At 45.0% G+C, this 20132-nt stretch overlaps 1 protein-coding gene and 1 non-coding gene across 2 annotated transcripts in view; both read left to right on the top strand.

Annotated features, from left to right (window-relative positions):
* LDB2 (LIM domain binding 2) overlaps positions 1 to 20132 on the top strand; it is an 892398-nt gene that overhangs the window by 93723 nt on the left and 778543 nt on the right. The window lies entirely within an intron of this gene.
* Positions 8344 to 8481, top strand: LOC119928010. The gene has a single exon (XR_005450972.1). It is a non-coding gene; the product is annotated as a small nucleolar RNA SNORA7 (small nucleolar RNA).

Below are 20132 nucleotides of genomic sequence, written 5' to 3'. Positions count from 1 at the left end.
AATAGTAATAATAATAGTAGTACTGATACTATTAATTGCTCACTGTGGGTAGTACACTGTACTAAGCACAAGGGAAAGAATACACAGGTGACAACTGAACATATTTCCTGTCCCGCCATGAGCTTACAGTCTAAGATAAAATCTCCAGTACTAATACCATTTTATCCTTTCATCATTCCCTTCCTATTGTAATCACAGGAAAGTCAGGAAAACCTCTACCTTTATTTTATTTTTTTTAGGTACTTGATATAACATGATGTGACAGTATTTTTACTGGGTGAATTACTTTTAAACTCACTGCACGTCACTGCTGCCACTGAACTTCCAGTGATTAACTAGTGCCCTGAAAGAGTTAATGCCCCTTCCAAATACTGGTTACTCTACAGGGAGCCCTTTATTCAAGAGGATGTGCTCAGCAGGGTTTCACTAAGCTCCATTTCAGGGAGAGGGGAATTTGTTTCTTAGCACTTCAAACCTCCTGCAGGTAGAGAGCATTGGCAGAATAAGAAAAGCCTGACAGAACCATCTGCAAACAAATGGCATTAAATGCCACTTTGAAGCTAACCAATTGCATATGCTATTTTCCCACCACATCTGTACTGAGAAGCAAAATGGTAAACTATTAGGTGAGTGTATTTTTTTTATCTTTTTTCAGTTGAGGGTTATGGATGATCTGGAGTTATTGCAGTGGCTTGTTGGTACTAGGTTTTTTGGGGTTTTTTTAGTGGATACAGCATAGGCCTGAGTCAGAAGGACATGGGTTCTAATCCTGGCAACACCAGAGGTCTACTGTGTGACCTTGGGCAAGTCACTTAATTTTTCTGTGCCTAAGTTACATTCTCAGGCTCCTTCAAAGGCTCCTCCTCTGCCTCCAACCCCCTGACTGTAGGGGTCCCTGAAAGTTCAGTTCTAGGTCCCCTCCTATTCTCCATCTATTCCCATTCCCTAGGAGAACTCATTCGCTGTCTTGGCTTCAACTACCATCTCTATGCAGATGATGCCCAAAATCTGCATCTCCTCCCTTTAACCCTCTCTCTCTCCCAGGCTCGCATCTCCCCCTGCCTTCAAGACATCTCTACTTGGATGTCCTCTCATCACCTTAAACCTAGCATGTCCAAAACAGAGCTCCGTATCTTCCCACCCAAACCATGTCCTCTCCTGGACTTTCTCATCACTGTAGACTCAACGCTATAACCTTGGCTTTGTCCTTGACTCCTCTCTTTCATTCAAACCATATATTCAATGTCACCTAATTCTGTCTGTCCCACCTTCACAAAATTGATAAAATACGCCCTTCCCTCTCCATCCAAACTGCTACTGTGTTAATACAATGACATCCTGTCTTGCCTAGATTACTGCATCAGCCTCCCTTCTGACCTCCAAACCTCTCCCCACTCCAGTCCATACTTCACACCACTGCCCAGATCATTTTTCTGCAGAAACAATCAAGACTTGTCATCCCCCTCCTCAAAAATCTCCAGTGGTTGTCTATCCACCTCGGTATCAAACAAAAATTCCTCACCATTGGCTTTAAAGCTCTCCATCACCTTGTCTTCCCAGTACGTGGATGTTGGGCCCAGATGACACATGACAGTCTCTCATTTCAGGACCCTCATCCTAATGTTGGCTAAGGCATGGCCTAGTGGAAAGAGCACGGGCTTGGGAGTCAGAGGACGTTGTATTTAATCCTGGCTCTGCCACATGTCTGCTGTGTGACTTTTGGCAAGCCACTTACCTTCTCTGTGCCTCAGTAACCTTGTCTGTAAAGTGGGGGTTAAGGCTGTGAGCCCCAAGTGGGGCAAGCTGATTACCTTGTTTCTCCTCAGTGCTTACAGCAGTGCTTGGCACATAGTAAGCGCTTAACAAATACCATAATAATTATTATGAGAAACAGCATGGCGTAGTGAATACAGCATGGGCTTGAGAATCAGAAGGTAGTGGGTTCTAAACGCAGCTCCGCCCCTGTCTGCTGTGTGACCTTGGGTAAGTCACTTCACTTCTCCGTGCCTCAGTTACCTCATTTGTAAAATGGGAATTGAGACTCTGAATCCCATGTAGGACAGGGACTGTGTCCAGCCTGATTTGCTTGTATCTACCCCAGTGCTTAGTACAGTGCCTGGCACATAGTAAGCACTTAACAAATACCGCAATTATTATTATTATCATTAGTCAGTTGAGATTCTGGGAATCTTTATGACCTTCTCTGCCCCCCTCTCCCTCCAGTCACCAGACTCACTTTAGAAAACAGTCCTCAACAGTAAACTATTCTTTTGATATGGAAACTCACGACTAATTGCTAAAATTATTATTCTCAACGTGACCTTGTGTTCTTTTAGAACAGAGTCACGATGCAGTCCTGGACAAGAAGGGATTGCAGGAGGGGGAAGGTTTGAATCACTGATGAGAGAAATTGCACTGCTTTATCATTGCAGTGGCTAGCATTTCAATCCCACCAAAAAAGGGCTCTCTCTACTAATTTCACACTTGTCATGCTTCATACGGCAGGCATTTTCCGACACCAAAATTGTCGGGTAAACTTTGGCCCTTCTACACTTTGAAGCTAGGTACCTGGGAACCATCTGAGTAGTGGAGGGTCTTGCAAATCTACCCCTTTGGGTGGTCTTGTTCATTATCGATGGCCAGACATCCCACAAGTCTTTTTGCTTAGGCCCTTTCTGAAGAGGTTTCACATTCTGAGTCCAGGCATGTCTAAGCCACTGAGGTTTCGTGTTGGTATAGAAGTAGCAAAATACTGGCCATCTGCAAGGGGACGGCAAGAATCATTCAGAAAGTTGAGAGATTGAAATGCAGGGAAAGATTAGAAAAATGGACATCATGATAAACTGTGTCTAGGTGGGAAGGGCCTATTTTGTAGGCCAAAAACAGACAACTCTCAGTTCCTGAATTGGTCATACTGGAGATATGACGCTAGTTTCTTACCTGCCAGCTCGTAGTGGGCAGGGATTGTATTATATTTTTCTATTATACTCTCCGAAGAGCTTAGTAAAATCTCTGTACATACAGTAAGCACTCAATCAGTACCACTGATTGACTGATTTCTCTGGTCTAGCCAGAAAAGACTTAGAAACAAAGTTTTGAGCACTATATTGTCATTCATTTGGTGAAGTTAAAATAGAGTGGTTCAGGCAGACTAGGAAGCAGTTTGTTAGAATCTATAGAAAGTAATTAGCTCTTGCACCAATCAATCAGTGATGTTTATTGAGAGGTTTGTGCAGATCACTGAACTAAGTGCTTTGGAGAGGAAAAGGAGGAAGGTGGGGGGAGGAGAGAGAGGAAGAGGGGGAGGGACAAGGAAGAGGGAAGGCTTCTTCATTCATCTTCCCTCCCATCCCCACAACACATATGTGTGTGTGTGTGTGTGTGTGTGTGTGTGCGCGCGTGTGTGTGTGTGCATTTGTAAATAATATAAATAAGTTACATGTATATATACAGGTATATAGTTACTATATATAAATTTATATATGATCATTATATAAATTATAATAATTTTAATAATAATAATTTAATTATTGAATATATCATCATAGTATTGTATTATAATGTTATATTGTCATATTGTTAAATATATTTAATAATTTGACAATTATTTATAATAATTTAAATAAATATATAAATAAATAAGTTACATGTATATAGTTACTATATATGCTATACATATATAGTATCTATCTATCTATCTATATATATACATACATGTACCTTATTCATTTATTTACATTAATGTTTGTCTCATCCTCTAGACTGTGCACATGCAGTGGACGGGGAATGTGTTTGTTGTTTTACTGGGCTCTCCCAAGTGCTTCGTACAGTAGCACACAGTAAGCACTCAATATGATCGAATGAATGAATGAAAGAATGAACACTTCTCACATTGTTCAACTGGAAAGAAAGGTTGGGGCTGGAGGGAGGAGATGGTTCATTGGAGACAGAGAGGGTTCCAGTGTCTCTCCTCAGGCAAGACAGACTCTGCAGGGGTAAGTGATGGAGTAGCTAGCTGCCTCAGGAACACTATGATGATGGCAATGGTATTTGTTAAGCGCTTACTATGTGCCAAGCACTGTTCTAAGTGCTGGAGTAGAGACAAGCTTATCAGGTTGTCCCACGTGGGGCTCAGTCTTAATCCCCATTTTACAGATGAGGAAACTGAGGCACAGAGAAGTCAAGTGACTCGCCCAAAGTCACACAGCTGATTAGTGGCAGAGCTGGGATTAGAACCCATGACCTCTTGACTCCCAAGCCTGGGTTCCTGTCACTGATCCACACTGCTTCTCTAATCAGATAGGGTCAGTGTGTCTACATGGATTTCTTTTTTTCTTATAGTATTTGTTAAACACTTACTATGTTTCAAACACTGTCCTAAGCACTGGGGCACGTACAAATTGATTAGGTTGGACACAGTCCCTTTCCCGCCTGGGGCTCACAGTCTACGTAGAAAGGAGAACAGGAGAAATGAGGCACTAAGTTAAGTGATTTGTCCAAGGTCACAGAGCAAGCAGTTGGCAGCTATGGGATTAGAACCTCTGACTCCTGTGCCTGGGCTCCTTCCACTAGGCCACGCTGCTTCTCTTCAGGACTCGTAAGGTAGGAAACATTGAAATGTGCTAATTTAAACTTAAGGGGTTCAATAGATTGCATTTACGGTTTGTTTTTAATATCCTGTTCTCGACAGTGGTTTGGGGGGATTTCTGTGAGATGGTCAATCATTCCTTCATTCAGTTGTACTTACTGTGCACAGAGCTCTGTACTAAGTGCTAGCTCTCTTCCTCCCTTCAAAGCCCTACTGAGAGCTCACCTCCTCCAGGAGGCCTTCCCAGACTGAGCCCCCTCCTTCGTCTCCCCCTCCCCATCCCCCGCCCTACCTCCTTCCCCTCCCCACAGCACCTGTATATATATTTGTACAGATTTATTACTCTATTCATTTTACTTGTACATATTTACAATTCTATTTATTTTATTTTGTTGGTTGGGTAGGGACCGTCTCTATATATTGCCACCTTGTACTTCCCAAGCACTTAGTACAGTGCTCTGCACACAGTAAGCGCTCAATAAATACGATTGAATGAATGGGAGTGTACAATACAAGAATAAACAGTGACATTCCCTGCCTACGATGAGCTTAGAATCTAGATGGTTGAGGTGATGCCCTTCTACTGCCTGCGTCATGTGGCAGGCGACCATACTAGGGAAGAGGCCAGCCATGCCCACGGTGGCCAGCTACCCAGAGCTGATGTTGCCCTCAGCTCCACTGGCTGAGGTTGAGCCAGATCGAACATTATACTTCCTCACTCCCAAGTCACTTGGGGACATCTGTTTCTCTAGCCACTGCACCCTACTAGTCTGGGATTTAATTGTGTCAACTTATCTTTGTCTTTTATGTTGCATTTGTATTTTATTGGTTTACCTTTTCTTGTGTGTCTATGGCCAACCCCCATATTCCGATTTGTATTGTACAACTGCGAGTCCTTTGAAGGCCAGAGACTGTGTCTAAACCCCACCCAGGTTTTCTTTTCCTCCAGGAGGCCTTCCCAGACTGAGCCCCTTCCTTCCTCTCCCCCTCATCCCCCTCTTCATCCCCCCATCTTACCTCCTTCCCTTACCCACAGCACCTGTATATATGCTTGTACATATTTATTACTCTATTTTACTTGTACATATCTATTCTATTTTGTTAGTATGTTTGGTTTTGTTCTCTGTCTCCCCCTTTTAGACCATGAGCCCACAGTTGGGTAGGGACTGTCTCTATATGTTGCCAACTTGTACTTCCCAAGCGCTTAGTACAGTGCTCTGCACACAGTAAGCGCTCAATAAATACGATTGATTGATTGATTTTCCAGCATTTAGCAGAGTGACTTGTTCCCAGTAAGTGCCTGTTACTCTTAACACTATGACAATGATGATTTTTTCTTCTGGGCTTCCTGCCACAGAAACCTGGTGATGTCAGGGAAATTTTGCTAAATAATTCAAGCCAACTCCTTCAATTTTGGAGCCCTGATAATATGCTACTAATTAGGGAGATTACTTTGTCCCTAGATGAATGGGTTAGGAGGTGGGGCTGGGGGGCGGGGGGGGCGGGGAGGGAGAAGCCCAAGATAAGGAACATGCCAACCAACTTTGTTGTATTGTGCTCCCCGAAAAACTTATTATGGTTCTCAGCACACAGTAAGCACTAAATAAAAGTGGTTAATTGATTGATAATAATAATTAAGGTATTAAGCACTTGCTATGTGCCAAGTACCGTGTGAAATGCTGGGGTACATACAAGTTAATCAGGTTGGACACAGTCCCTGTCCCACTTGGGACTCATTCTCCCCCTTCTAGACTGTGAGCCCACTGTTGGGTAGGGACCGTCTCTATATGTTGACAACTTGTACTTCCCAAGTGCTTAGTACAGTGCTCTGCACACAGTAAGCGCTCAATAAGTATGTTTGATTGATTGATTAATGCCCATTTTACAGCTGAGGGAACTGAAACCCAGAGAAGTGGAGTGACTCATCCAAGGTCACACAGCAGACACGTGACCCCTTCCTAGATTGTGAGCCCGTTGTTGGGTAGGGACTTGTACTTCTCAAGCACTTAGTACAGTGCTCTGCACATAGTAAGTGCTCAATAAATATGATTGAATGAATGAGGTGGAGGGGGGATTAGAACGCAGTTCCTTCAGATTCCCAGGCCTCTGCTCTATTCACTAAGTCTCGGTAGACACTGTATTGGCTGGAGCAGCAGGAGCAAGACTTGTGGTATTTCATTTTCCCTGACATTGTGTTGCTGAGAGCCAGAGACCCGAGGAAGCTTGGGAAAGCTCCATGTCGGGAAGGCAGATTCCTCTGATGGCCTGGGGTCAGGCAGTGTTCTTGGCCTTCTGGAGGGACCCTCAAAATTGGAAAGCGCCCTGGAAAACAACAGAAGCCCCACTTCCATCCTCAGTCCCAGCCGGGGGGGACGTAGAGAAAAAGGTCTTATCTTTCCCCCAGTGCTTTTATTTTTCCCCAGAGGTTTCCCCCCTTCTCTTTTCCCCAAAGGAAAAATTGGAAATTCTTGGCTTTAGAAAAACATTCTATTTGACAGGTGAGAGACTCATTGTTTTGGGCAAACTAGGTTTTCAGTGTTGCTTCCAGTTTCCCTGACTTTTTTTACTTTTTCCCCCAAACTTATATTCTAGGGTTACAAGTTGTTTCTCTCTGGACTCAGATGGCTGGGGGTGGATAGAAGAGTTAGGAAAACATCCTTTCCTTGCTATTGATGTTTCCCACATTTAATGTTTTTGTTTCTTTCCCTAAGTCTCATGAATGGGGGGAATCTCAGGAAGCAGCTGCAGCTCCATGTGGAACAATCATACAAATGTTAATGAGCCCGATTCCCCCCGGGGGGATCCAAGGAAAGGGAGGAGGCACTACACTGCCCCTCCCAGCCCCACTTCCAGAGGGGAACTTCCAGAGGAGGCCATCACATGGCTCCAAGCACTTGTCATATTTCTCCTTCCCTCTGCCTCAGCCTCCTTGTTGGCCTCCCTGTCTCCAGCCTCCCTCACCCCTCTAGTGCATCACTCCACTGTCTCGTTCAATTTTTCTAAAAAAAAAAATAGTTCCGTACAAGTTTCTTCACTCTTCAAATGTGTCCAGCGGCTGTCCATTCTTCTTCATATGAAGTGGAAACTCCCGACCATCGATTTTAAGGCAATCAATCAACTAACTCTCCTTGGCCACACCTTACCTAGCCTCACTCTTCTCTCACCATATTCAAGCTTCATTCTCAAGTCAATTCCTCACAATATAATAATGATAGTAATAATAATAATGGAATTAATAAGAATAGAAATGTTAATGATGATAATATAATTTGTTAAGTGTTTACTAGGTGTCAGGCATTGTACTAAGTGCTGGGATCGATACAAGCAAATCAGGTTGGACGCGATCCCTGTCCCACATGGGGCTCATAGTCTCAATCCCTATTTTACAGATGAGGTAACAGGCCCAGAGAGGTGATGTGACTTGCCCAAAGTCACACAGCAGACAAATGGTGGATCTGGGATTTGAACCAAGATAGGTTCCACATGGGGGACACAGTCTAAGTAGGAGGGAAAACAAGTATACTGAATCCCCACTTTGCAGATGGGGAAACTGAGACACCGAGAAGTTAAGTGACTTGTCTAAGGTCACATAACAAGTAAGTGGCAGAGCTGGGATTAGAACTCAAGTCCTCCGACACCCAGGACCATACTCTTTCCACTAGGCCTTGCTTCTCCCTGGTCTTCCCTTCTTTTCCACCCAACTAGCTTCCAACCTGATACAAGGGCTGGTTTTCGTGTAACTAGAATATTGTATTCCCTTCTCAGGGTGGCACCTGGAGAGTTTCCAGTCCTCTACCAGTCTCGACTGTGGGAGGGAGAGACAAGCAGAGGCCTACCCATTCCATTCTTAGCTCAGCCAGCGGCTAGCGAGTGGAAGGCAATCTGCTACAAATCAAAACTCCTCTGTGCTGGGCAGCAGCTGCACGGGAGAGAGTCGAGGGTGGAGACTAGTGTTTGCTGATCGGAAGGAGGCAATGGTAAAACCACTTCCAGATTTTTACCAAGAAAACTCCATGGGTACACTTCCAGAATGATTGCAGATGGAGTGGGGGGGGTGTTTATGGCGTCGTTATGGGTCGGAGATGACTCAACCCCATAAGACAAGACAAGAACATTGTATCAGCCTCCTCACTGGTCTACCTGTTTCAACTGATAAGAATAATAATAATAATAATGGCAATTGTTAAGTGCTTACTATGTGCAAAGTACTGTTCTAAGTGTTGGGGGGGATACAAGGTGATCAGGTTGTCCCACATGGGGCTCACAATCTTAATCCCCATGTTACAGATGAGGTAACTGAGGCTTAGAGGAGTGAAGTGACTTGTCCAAGATCACACAGCAGACATGTGGCAGAGCCGGGATTCAAATCCATGGCCTCCGACTCCCAAGCCCGAGCTCTTTCCACTGAACCACGCTGCTTCTCTACACGCTGCATATTACACGCTGCATCTCCTACCTCCCAGCCCTGTGCTTTTTCCACTATCAATCGGGCAGTGGTATTTATTGAGTGCTTACTGTGCGCAGATTGCTGTATTGAGAGTTTGAGGGAATAGAGTACAGTAAGCAGACATGATCCCTGCTCTGAAAAAGTATGCAGTTTGGCAGAGAGAAATGACCCTAAAATAATTACAGGAAAGGGAAGCGATGCAGTATATAGACACATATATCAGCGCTGGACTGGATTGTGACTGTGGATTGGAATTGGACTGGACTGTGACCACCCCGTCCTCTTCCCAAACACCCCCCATCCCACACATGCTCTTAGTTCACAGACTGTGAGCCCCTCCAGGAAAAGGGTTTGTGTCTAGTTCCCATTTGTTGGCTTTTACCCCATGCCTGGCTCATCTTTTAGATGTGAGCTCGTAGTTGGCAGTGAGCGTGTCTACCTACTCTCTCCCAAGAGCTTAGTTCAGTGCTCAGTACACAGTAAGTGCTCAATAAATGCCATCAATGATGTAATAATGATAATAATAAGTATGGTATTTGTTAAGCACTTTCTGTGTGCCAGGCACTGTTCTAAGAGCTGGAGAAGCAGCATGGCTGAGTGGAAAGAGCACAGGCTTGGAAGTCAGAGGCTGTGGGTTCTAATCCCGTCACTGCCACTTGTCTGTTGTGTGACCTTGGGCAAGCCACTTAGCTTCTCTGTGCCTCAGTTACCTCACCTTTAAAGTGGGGATTAAGACTGTGTGCTCCACGTGGGACAACCTAATTACCTTGTATCTGCCACAGCACTTAGAGTGCTTAGTGCATAGTAAGCGCTTAACAAATACCATAATTATTTATTATTATTATTATTTTGAGTAAGTCCTTAATAAATACTGTTACTACTACTACAGTAGCTTAAATAAGTTAGTGCTGGGACCCAAGACTGGTCTTTCCACTCAGACCCTATTGTTTGGAGCAGTGGTGGAATGGCTCAGACGCTGAAGAATCTATGTCTAAGGGTGGGAGTCACATGGGGAACAGAACGAATCAATCACTGGGGAGTCCTAGATCCCTAGTCCCAGCCTGAGCCCATGAGGGAGATAATAATAATAATAATAATAATAATTGGCATTTGTTAAGCGCTTACTATGTGCAAAGCACTGTCCTAAGCACTGGGGAGGATACAGGCTGATAAGGTTGTCCCACGTGGGGCTCACAGTCTTAATCCCCATTTTTACAGATGAGGTAACTGAGGCCCAGAGAAGTTAAGTGACTTGCCCAAGCTCACACAGCAGACGTGTGGCGGAGGCAGGATTCGAACCCATGACCGCTGACTCCAAAGCCTGTGCTCTTTCCACTGAGCCATGCTGCTTGCTGCATCCTGCTCACTGAGCCAGGGTGATCCTGGGCTTCTGGAACCATGCTCCAAAGCCCCCATGAGCCACCCTTCTCCCTATTTCTCCCCAAAAGTTGTTGGACTCAGGGCTGTCAGGGAAGGAACTGTGTGCTCTGCACGTAGTAAGTGCTCAATAAATACGATTGATGATGAAGGAACCAGAATACCGTGGGATCCATTGGCCACAGGGATCTCTCCCCCTCCTCTATTCCCCAGTAGAGCTGGGTAGAATGAACTTGAATGGGATGGAAATAGCTGACAAAACAAATCCCTCCTGCCTCGTTCCTATTTCCCACATGAACTTTTCAGATCTTGCACTCCTAACGGCGACTCTCTGTAAACTGATATTTATTTGGGAACGGAGTTGCTTAATTTCGACTTGGGATGAGATTTAATCAGTTATCCCCATTGTTTATTGATTTTTCAGAAATTGAATTCGGGGATTGTACTACCTAAGGACTCTGCCCCAGTGAAGATCTATTGTCTTTCACAGTGCGTGAGCCCTAGATGGTCATGAAACCTGAGCCGCCCAGTGGAAATGTCCAGGGGAAAGATCAGCCTGCCACCTACCTAATAGAGAATTAAAAACTCTGGAGGGCATTGCCGAGCTAGATGGGAGGGAGCCTTAGTCCTCCTTCCTCATATCCTACAGACAATTACTCTCCCCACTTTCAAAGCCTTATTGAAGACACATCTTCTCCAAGAGGCCTTCCCTGACTAAGCCCTCATTTCCTCTTCTCCCACTCCCTTTGCACAGCTTGGATTTGCTTCATTTATTCACCCCTCAGTCAATCCCAACAGATTTATATACATCTGCACAATCTATTTATCTAAATGCCTGTCCCTTCAGAGAAGCAGCGTGGCTCAGTGGAAAGTTTAGCCAAATGTTACCCCTTAGCTGAGTCTTCATGGGGCCTGGGGTATGATTTTGTAAGACTTTACAAGTGTCACTGTCATCTTGTCCTGAGCCAGCAGAGCACTGTACTAACCACTTTCGAGAATACAATATGACAGAGTTGCTAGACATGTTCTTTGCCCACAACATGGCCTAGTGGTTAGAGCCCAGGCCTGGGAGTTAGAAGGACATGGAATCTAATCCTGGCTCTGCCACTCATCAGCTGTGTAACCTTGGGTGAGACACTTAACTTCTCTGTGCCTCAGTTACCTCATCTGTAAAGTGGGAATTAAGACTGGGAACCCCTCATGGGACCACCTGATTACCTTGTAAATACCCCAGTTCTTAGAACAGTGCTTGGCACATAGTAAGCACAGTGTGGCTCAGTGGAAAAAGCCCGGGCTTGGGAGTCAGAGGTCGTGGGTTCTAATCCCGGCTCTGCCACTTGTCAGCTGTGTGACTTTGGGCAAGGCACTTAACTTCTCTGGGCCTCAGTTTCCTCATCTATAAAATAGGGATTAAGACTGTGAGCCCCACGAGGGACAACCTGATCACCTTGTATTCCCCCCCAGAGCTTAGAACAGTGCTTTGCACATAGTAAGCACTTAACAAATGCCATCATTAACAAATACCAACATTAGTATTATAATTATCACTAGGCTATTCTGCTTGGCAGTCAGTCAATTGTATTCATTCATTCAATCATATTTATTGAGTGCTTATTGTGTGCAGAGCACTGCATCAGGTGCTTGGTAGAGTAAAATTCATTCAATCATATTGAGTGCTTACTGTGTGCAGAGCACTGTACTAAGCGTTTGGGAAGTACAAGTTGGCAACATATAGAGACGGTCCCTACCCAACAATGGGCTCACAGTCTAGTATAATATAACAAACTACAAGCCTACAGTCAAGAGGGGAGAGCGTCTCTAGGTCCAGCCTGCCTGGCCCCTCCATTGTGGTGGTTCTTAAAGTCAGGGCAAGTGGATGTCAGGTGGTAGGAAAGTACATTCATTTATTCATTTGCATTTATTGAGTGCTTACTGTGTGCAGAACACTGTACTAAGCTCTTGAGAGAGTACAATAGAACAATAAACAGACACATTTCCTGTCCGCTATGAGCATATAGTCTAGAGGATGAGTTTGCAGAGACACTGGATTCTCAAGAATAATAACAGCGACATTGGGTAAGCACTCAATGGGTGCCATGCGCTAGGGTAGACACGATTTAAGCAGATCAGAGACAATCCCTGACTCATGTAGGGCGCACAGAGTTAGGGGGAGGAAGAGCAGGGAGGTAATCACCATTTAACAGATGAGGAAACTGAGGCATGGATAAATTAAGAGAGTCTCCCAAGGTTGCACCTCAGGAAAGTGGCAGAGTCAGAATTAGAACTCGGGTCTTAAACTACCCCAGTGCTTAGAACAGCATTTGGCACGTAGTGAGCTCTTAATAAATACCATAATTATAATTATAGTTAAGCACTTACTATGTGCCAGGCACTGCACTAAGCCCTGGGCCCAACAGGTTGGACACAGTCCCTGTCCCAAATGGGGCTCACAATGTCAATCCCCATTTCGCAGATGAGGTAAATGAGACAAGAGGAGTGACGTGACTTGCCCAAGATCACACAGAAGACAAGAGGAGCTGCCAGGAGTAGAACCCATGACCTTCTGATTCCCAGGCCGGTGCTCTATCCACCAAGCCATGCTGCTTATGAGGTTATCATCAATCGTCATCATCAATCGTATTTATTGAGCACTCACTATGTGCAGAGCACTGTACTAAACGCTTGGGAAGTACAAAGTGGCAACATACAGAGACAGTCCCTACCCAACAGTGGGCTCACAGTCTAAGAGACTATGAGGTTATGAGATTATAATAATAATAATGGTATTTGTTAAGCGCTTACTATGTGCCAAGCACTGTTGCAGGTGCTGGGGTAGGTACAAGGTGATCAGTGTGTCCCACGTGGGGCTCACAACCTTAATCCCCATTTTGCAGTTGAGGTAACTGAGGCACAGAGAAGTTGTCTCGCCTGAAGTCACACAGCTGATAAATGGCAGAGCCAGGATTAGAACCCATGACCTTTGACTCCTAAATCCATGCTCTTGCCACTGAGCCAGATAGATTAAGGCATTCCCCCACCCAAGGAACAAGGACCATATCTAATTTCCACCTATGTATTTTCTTCCAGCATTTAGTATTGTGCTCTACACACAATAAGCGCTTAATACATTTTATTACTACCGTCCACTGGGATACATAGCATGCAGCGTGGCTCAGTGGAAAGAGCCTGGACTTGAGAGTCAGAGGTCGTGGGTTCTAATCCTGGCTCCGCCACTTGTCAGCTGTGTGACTTTGGGCAAGTCACTTCACTTCTCTGGGCCTCAGTTCCTTCATCTGTAAAATGGGGATTAAGACTGTGAGCCCCACGTGGGACAACCTGCTGACCCCCACAGTGCTTAGAACAGTGTTCGGCACACAGAAAGTACTTAACAAATGCCATCATTATTATTATCATTACTATTATTTTAAAAGTTGTCAATTAAAAAAAACAAAAAAAAGGAAACCAAAGTTGTTCTTGAATTTGATCTAAACATTTCAACAATCACTCCATTTTTATGTGAGTTAATTATGCATATAAAATCCCTACATGACTTTTACCAGGCAGGCTTCCTATGTGACTGAGATAAGACTGAAAAAAGAAGCCGCGTGGCTCACTGGAAAGAGCCCGGCCTTTGGAGTCAGAGGTCATGGGTTCAAATCCCGGCTCCGCCACTTGTCGGCTGCGTGACTTCGGGCAGGTCACTTCACTTCTGTTGGCCTCAGTTCCCTCATCTGGAAAATGGGGATTAAGACTGCGAGCCCCACGTGGGACAACCTGATCACCGTGTATCCCCCAGCGCTTAGAACAGTGCTTTGCACATAGTAAGCTCTTAACAAATACCATTAAAAAAAGGTAAATCAAAGAAAAATGGAGTGTGGGCAAAGTTGGAAGAAACTGGAACATGCTGTTCTTTGCTCTAGACTCACTGTGGGCAGGGAATGTGTCTGGTTGTTGTTATATTATATTGCACACAGTAAGCGCTCAATAAATACAATTGAGTGAATCTCCATTTGGCCATGCTGTTCCCTCCTGAGATTCAACAGGAGAGAGTACTATCCTCTTACCCTCCCGTTTCGTAACCATGTGGCTGTTTGGACCACGTTGCTAATGAAGCACAGAGAAGCTTTTAAAGAGTCGCGAACTTCAATCAATCAACCTATGTTTTAAGAGTACTCTACTAGGCACCTGGGAACAAATAATAAAGTAGATTAGGCCCCTGCTTTCACAGACCTTATAATCTACATGGGGAGTTAGGCATTACAAATTAGTTTCAGGTAGAGGGAGTCACCGACTATAAACCTACGACCACCCATTTTCTCATATGTTTCTCTCAGGTTTTAATTTAGGAAACATTTCTGGTGGAGCGCAACGAGGACGATTTATCCTTTCCTCATTCCTGGAGGAGCAGGTATTATTACGTTCAGTTTGGAGATGAAGGAGCAAGTGATCCGATCAGAGATTCAGGTGTCTAGCCCGCGATTCTGCGGGCAGTGCCTTTGTCTCCAGAAAATGGCCAGCCTCCCGTGGCCGACTCGGGATATTAAGTGGAGTTCATAGAAATGGAGAAATATCTTTGTTAGAAGTAGTTTGATCCGCGGCTGGTCAGGCAGTGAAAATGCACAGAGAAGCCGTGCAATCTAGTGGATGGATCATAAGCCCTGAAGTCAGAAGGACCTGGGTTCTAATCCCAGTTCTGCCAGTTTCCTGCTGCTTGGTTTTGGGCGGGACACTTCGCTTCTCTGTGCCTCAGTCAACTCCTCTGTAAAATGGGATTAAGACTGTGAGCCCCCTCTGGCACGTGGACTACGTCCACCCTGAGCAACTTGTATCTTCTATAGTAACAGAAGCAGCGTGGCTCAGTGGAAAGAGCCCGGGCTTTGGAGTCGGAGGTCACGGGTTCAAATCCCCACTCCACCACGTGTCAGCTGTGTGACTTTGGGCACGTCACTTCACTTCTCTCTTCACTTCACTTCCTCTCCCCCTCATCCCCCTCTCCATCCCCCCATCTTACCTCCTTCCCTTCCCCATAGCACCTGTATATATGTATATATGGTTGTACATATTTATTACTCTATTTATTTATTTATTTATTTATTTTACTTGTACATTTCTATCCTATTTATTTTATTTTGTTGGTATGTTTGGTTCTGTTCTCTGTCTCCCCCTTTTAGACTGTGAGCCCACTGTTGGGTAGGGACTGTCTCTATGTGTTGCCAATTTGTACTTCCCAAGCGCTTAGTACAGTGCTCTGCACATAGTAAGCGCTCAATAAATACGATTGATTGATTGATTCTCTGTGCCTCAGTTACCTCATCTGTAAAATGGGGATTAAGACTGTGAGCCCCACGTGGGATGACCTGATCACCTTGTAACTTTCCCAGCACTTAGAACAGTGCTTCGCACATAGCGCTTAATAAATACCATTATTATTATTATTATTCTTATTATCTGCCCCAGTGCTTTGTACAGAGTCTGGTACATGGAAAGCGCTTACCAAATACCCTTAAATAAAAAAAAAAAGAGAGGTGTTAAGGATTAGTTTATTTGTCCTTGCTCCTTAAACGTTTTTTTCTTAAAATGTTCATAGAATAACGAAACATGTCTTTGGAGCCTATTCAAATGATTTGATCGCCCTGTTTCTTTGTAGCCTTTTCAAATGATTTGATTGGCCTATTATTAGTCTTTGAAATCCTGTAATAGCTAAGCGGGTATGCTATATTGCTTTTATTAAGGAACATGAATTTCCCTGTTTACTTGTTCTCACGATGCTCAGAAAGACTCTAAGGAAAAATGAACTGGAATAGAAGAAGGAAAAGTAAGCCATGGGATGCCAACTACATATTTGCCTGACTTTTTGCTTGCTCTCTTCTTGATTTGTCATAACAAAAACTAGAATGATTAGACTCTTGAAGGAAAATAAAGGATAACACTGTTAGTTGTAAAAGAAAACAGATGATGGCAGGGAGTTAGCCTAGACTGCAATGGAAATTGAAAGTGGAAAAAAAGACTTATCTGTTTTTTATTATTAAATATGTTCCCAAAAAGCTCAAGGAAAATATTTGATGTGTTCTTCATTTTTTTACACAAAGGAATGCCCAAGGGGACCCACCTCAACTGCAACCTTATGGCTCAGTTTAGAGGCAGAATGTAAATAATGATAATGAGAATAGCAACAATAATAATAATGATTAATAATAATAACACTAATGATGGCATTTTCTTAAGCACTTACTATGTGAGCCAAGCACTGTTCTAAGTGCTGGGGGGGATACAAGGTAATGAGGTTGTCCCACATGGGGCTCACAGTCTTAATCCCCATTTTACAGATGAGAGAACTGAAGCACAGACAAGTTAAGTGACTTGCCCAAAGTCACACAGCAGACAAGTGGCAGCGGGATTAGAACCCATGACCTCTGTACTTCCCAGCCAGTGCTCTTTCCACTGAGCCATGCAATTAAGTCCTTACTCTGTGCCAAGCACTGTACTACTACTACTACTACTACTACTAATAATAATCTTATCTTATCTTATCTTATCTTATTATCTAATCTTATCTCTCCGGTCGTTCTTTCTCAGTCTCTTTTGCAGGCTCCTCCTCCCCCTCCCATCCTCTTACTGCGGGAGTTCCCCAAGGTTCAGTGCTTGGTCCCCTTCTGTTCTCAATCTACACGCACTCCCTTGGTGAACTCATTCGCTCCCACGGCTTCAACTATCATCTCTACGCTAATGACACCCAGATCTACATCTCTGCCCCTGCTCTCTCCCCCTCCCTCCAGGCTCGCATCTCCTCCTGCCTTCAGGACATCTCCATCTGGATGTCCGCCCGCCACCTAAAGCTCAACATGTCGAAGACTGAGCTCCTTGTCTTCCCTCCCAAACCTTGTCCTCTCCCTGACTTTCCCATCTCTGTTGACGGCACTACCATCCTTCCCGTCTCACAAGCCCGCAACCTTGGTGTCATCCTCGACTCCGCTCTCTCATTCACCCCTCACATCCAAGCCGTCACCAAAACCTGCCGGTCTCAGCTCCGCAACATTGCCAAGATCCGCCCTTTCCTCTCCATCCAAACCGCTACCCTGCTCATTCAAGCTCTCATCCTATCCCGTCTGGACTACTGCACTAGCCTTCTCTCTGATCTCCCATCCTCGTGTCTCTCTCCACTTCAATCCATACTTCATGCTGCTGCCCGGATTATCTTTGTCCAGAAACGCTCTGGACATATCACTCCCCTCCTCAAAAACCTCCAATGGCTACCGATCAATCTGCGCATCAGGCAGAAACTCCTCACCCTGGGCTTCAAGGCTGTCCATCACCTCGCCCCCTCCTACCTCACCTCCCTTCTCTCCTTCTACTGCCCAGCCCGCACCCTCCGCTCCTCCACCACTAATCTCCTCACTGTACCTCGCTCTCGCCTGTCCCGCCATCGACCCCCGGCCCACGTCATCCCCCGGGCCTGGAATGCCCTCCCTCTGCCCATCCGCCAAGCTAGCTCTCTTCCTCCCTTCAAGGCCCTGCTGAGAGCTCACCTCCTCCAGGAGGCCTTCCCAGATTGAGCCCCTTTTTTCCTCTCCCCCTTGTCCCCCTCTCCATCCCCCCGCCTTACCGCCTTCCCCTCCCCACAGCACCTGTATATATGTATATATGGTTGTACATATTTATTACTCTGTTTATTTATTTATTTATTTATTTATTTTACTTGTACATTTCTATCCTACTTATTTTATTTTGTTGGTATGTTTGGTTCTGTTCTCTGTCTCCCCCTTTTAGACTGTGAGCCCACTATCGGGTAGGGACTGTCTCTATGTGATGCCGATTTGTACTTCCCAAGCGCTTAGTACAGTGCTCTGCACATAGTAAGCGCTCAATAAATACGATTGATTGATTGATTGATTAATAATGATGGCATTTATTAAGCGCTTACTATGTGCAAAGCACTGTTATGGGGCAGATACGAGGTAATCATGTTAGGCATAATCCCTGTCCCACATAGGTGTCACAGTTGAAGGGTGAGGGAGAACAGTGATGTTATCCCCATTTTACAGATGAGGAAACTGAGGCCTGGAGAAGTTACACAACTTGCCCCAAATCACACAAGACTAAAGTCATAGATCTGGGGTTAGAATCCAGGTCCTCGGATTTCCAGACTGATTTACTGTCCACTAGTACACAGTGCATTTCAATCAATCACATTTCCTGAGGACTTACTGTGTACAGAGCACTGTACTAAGCTGTTGGGAGAGCAGAATATAACTGACATATTCCCTGCCCACAGTGAGCTTGCAGTCTAGAGAGGGAGACAAACATTACTATAAATAAATAAATTACGGATATGTCCAGAGGTGTTGTGGGGCTGGAAGAGGGGATGAATGGAGCAAGTCAGAGTGACGCAGAGGGGAGTGGGAGAAGAGGAAAGGAGGGCTTAGGGAAGGCCTCTTGGAGGAGATGTGTCTTCAATAAGGTTTTGAACGTGGGAAGAGTAATAATCTGTTGGATATGAAAAGGGAGGGCATTCCAGACCAGAGGCAGGAGGTGCGTGAGAGGTTGGCGGAGAGACAGATGAGATGGAGGTACAGTGAGTAGGTTGCAATTAGAGGGGCGAAGTGTGGAGGCTGGGTGATAGTAGGAGAGTAACGAGGTGAGCTAGGGGCGGGAAAGGTAATAGAGCGCTTTAAAGCCGATGGTAAGAAGTTTCTGTTTGGTGTGGAGGTGGTTGGAAAACCACTGGAAGTTCTAGAGACCTAGGGAAACAGGGGCTGAATGTTTTTGTAGAAAAATGTTCCAGGCAGCAGAGTGAAGTATGGACTAGAGTGGGGAGAGACAGAAGGCAGGGAGCTCAGCAAGGAGGCTGATACAGTAATTAAGCCAGGATAGAATAAGTACTTGGATTAATGAAGTAAATCGCATCATTATTGGAGAGACCCAGGAGTCACCAATCAGGGGACACGAATTGGGAGGTCATAGTGCCCCTCCTGGTTTAGGATCTGACGGGGAAGTCTTTGAAGACCTCTCAGGGCAGCAGAAGCAACACAGGACCTCATAATGATGAGGCTTCTGAGTCACAGGCATTCATTCAGGCCCCACCCTGCCTGACCACAGGTTTTAATCAGTCAGTCAATCAATTGTATTTGGTTATTGTGTACAGCGTGGCTCAGTGGAAAGAGCCCGGGCTTGGGAGTCAGAGGTCATGGGTTCTAATCCTGGCTCTGTCACCTGTCAGCTGTGTGACTTTGGGCAAGTCACTTGACTTTTCTGTGCTTCAGTTACCTCATCTGTAAAATGGGGATTAAGACTGTAAACCCCATGTGGGACAACCTGAATACCTTGTATCCCCCCCAGCACTTAGAACAGTGCTTGGCACATAGTAAGCACTTAACAAATGCCATTATTATTATTAAGAAGCAGTGTGGCTCAGTGGAAAGAGCTTGGGCTTTGTAGTGAGAGATCATGGGTTCAAATCCCGGCTCTGCCAGTTGTCAGCTGTGTGACTTTGGGCAAGTCACTTCACTTCTCTGTGCCTCAGTTACCTCATCTGTAAAATGGGGATTAGGACCATGAGCCACACATGGGACAACCTGATCACCTTGTAACCTCCCCAGTACTTAGAACAGTGCTTTGCACATACTAAGTGCTTAATAAATGCCATCATTATTCTTATTATTACAAAGCACTGTTCTAAGTGCTTGGGAGAGTATAGTACAACAGAGCTGGTAGATACAATCC

This window comes from Tachyglossus aculeatus, chromosome 4 (genome assembly GCF_015852505.1).
Source record: "Tachyglossus aculeatus isolate mTacAcu1 chromosome 4, mTacAcu1.pri, whole genome shotgun sequence".
Classification (NCBI taxonomy): domain Eukaryota; kingdom Metazoa; phylum Chordata; class Mammalia; order Monotremata; family Tachyglossidae; genus Tachyglossus; species Tachyglossus aculeatus.
This window is presented reverse-complemented; position numbering and strand designations above follow the sequence as displayed.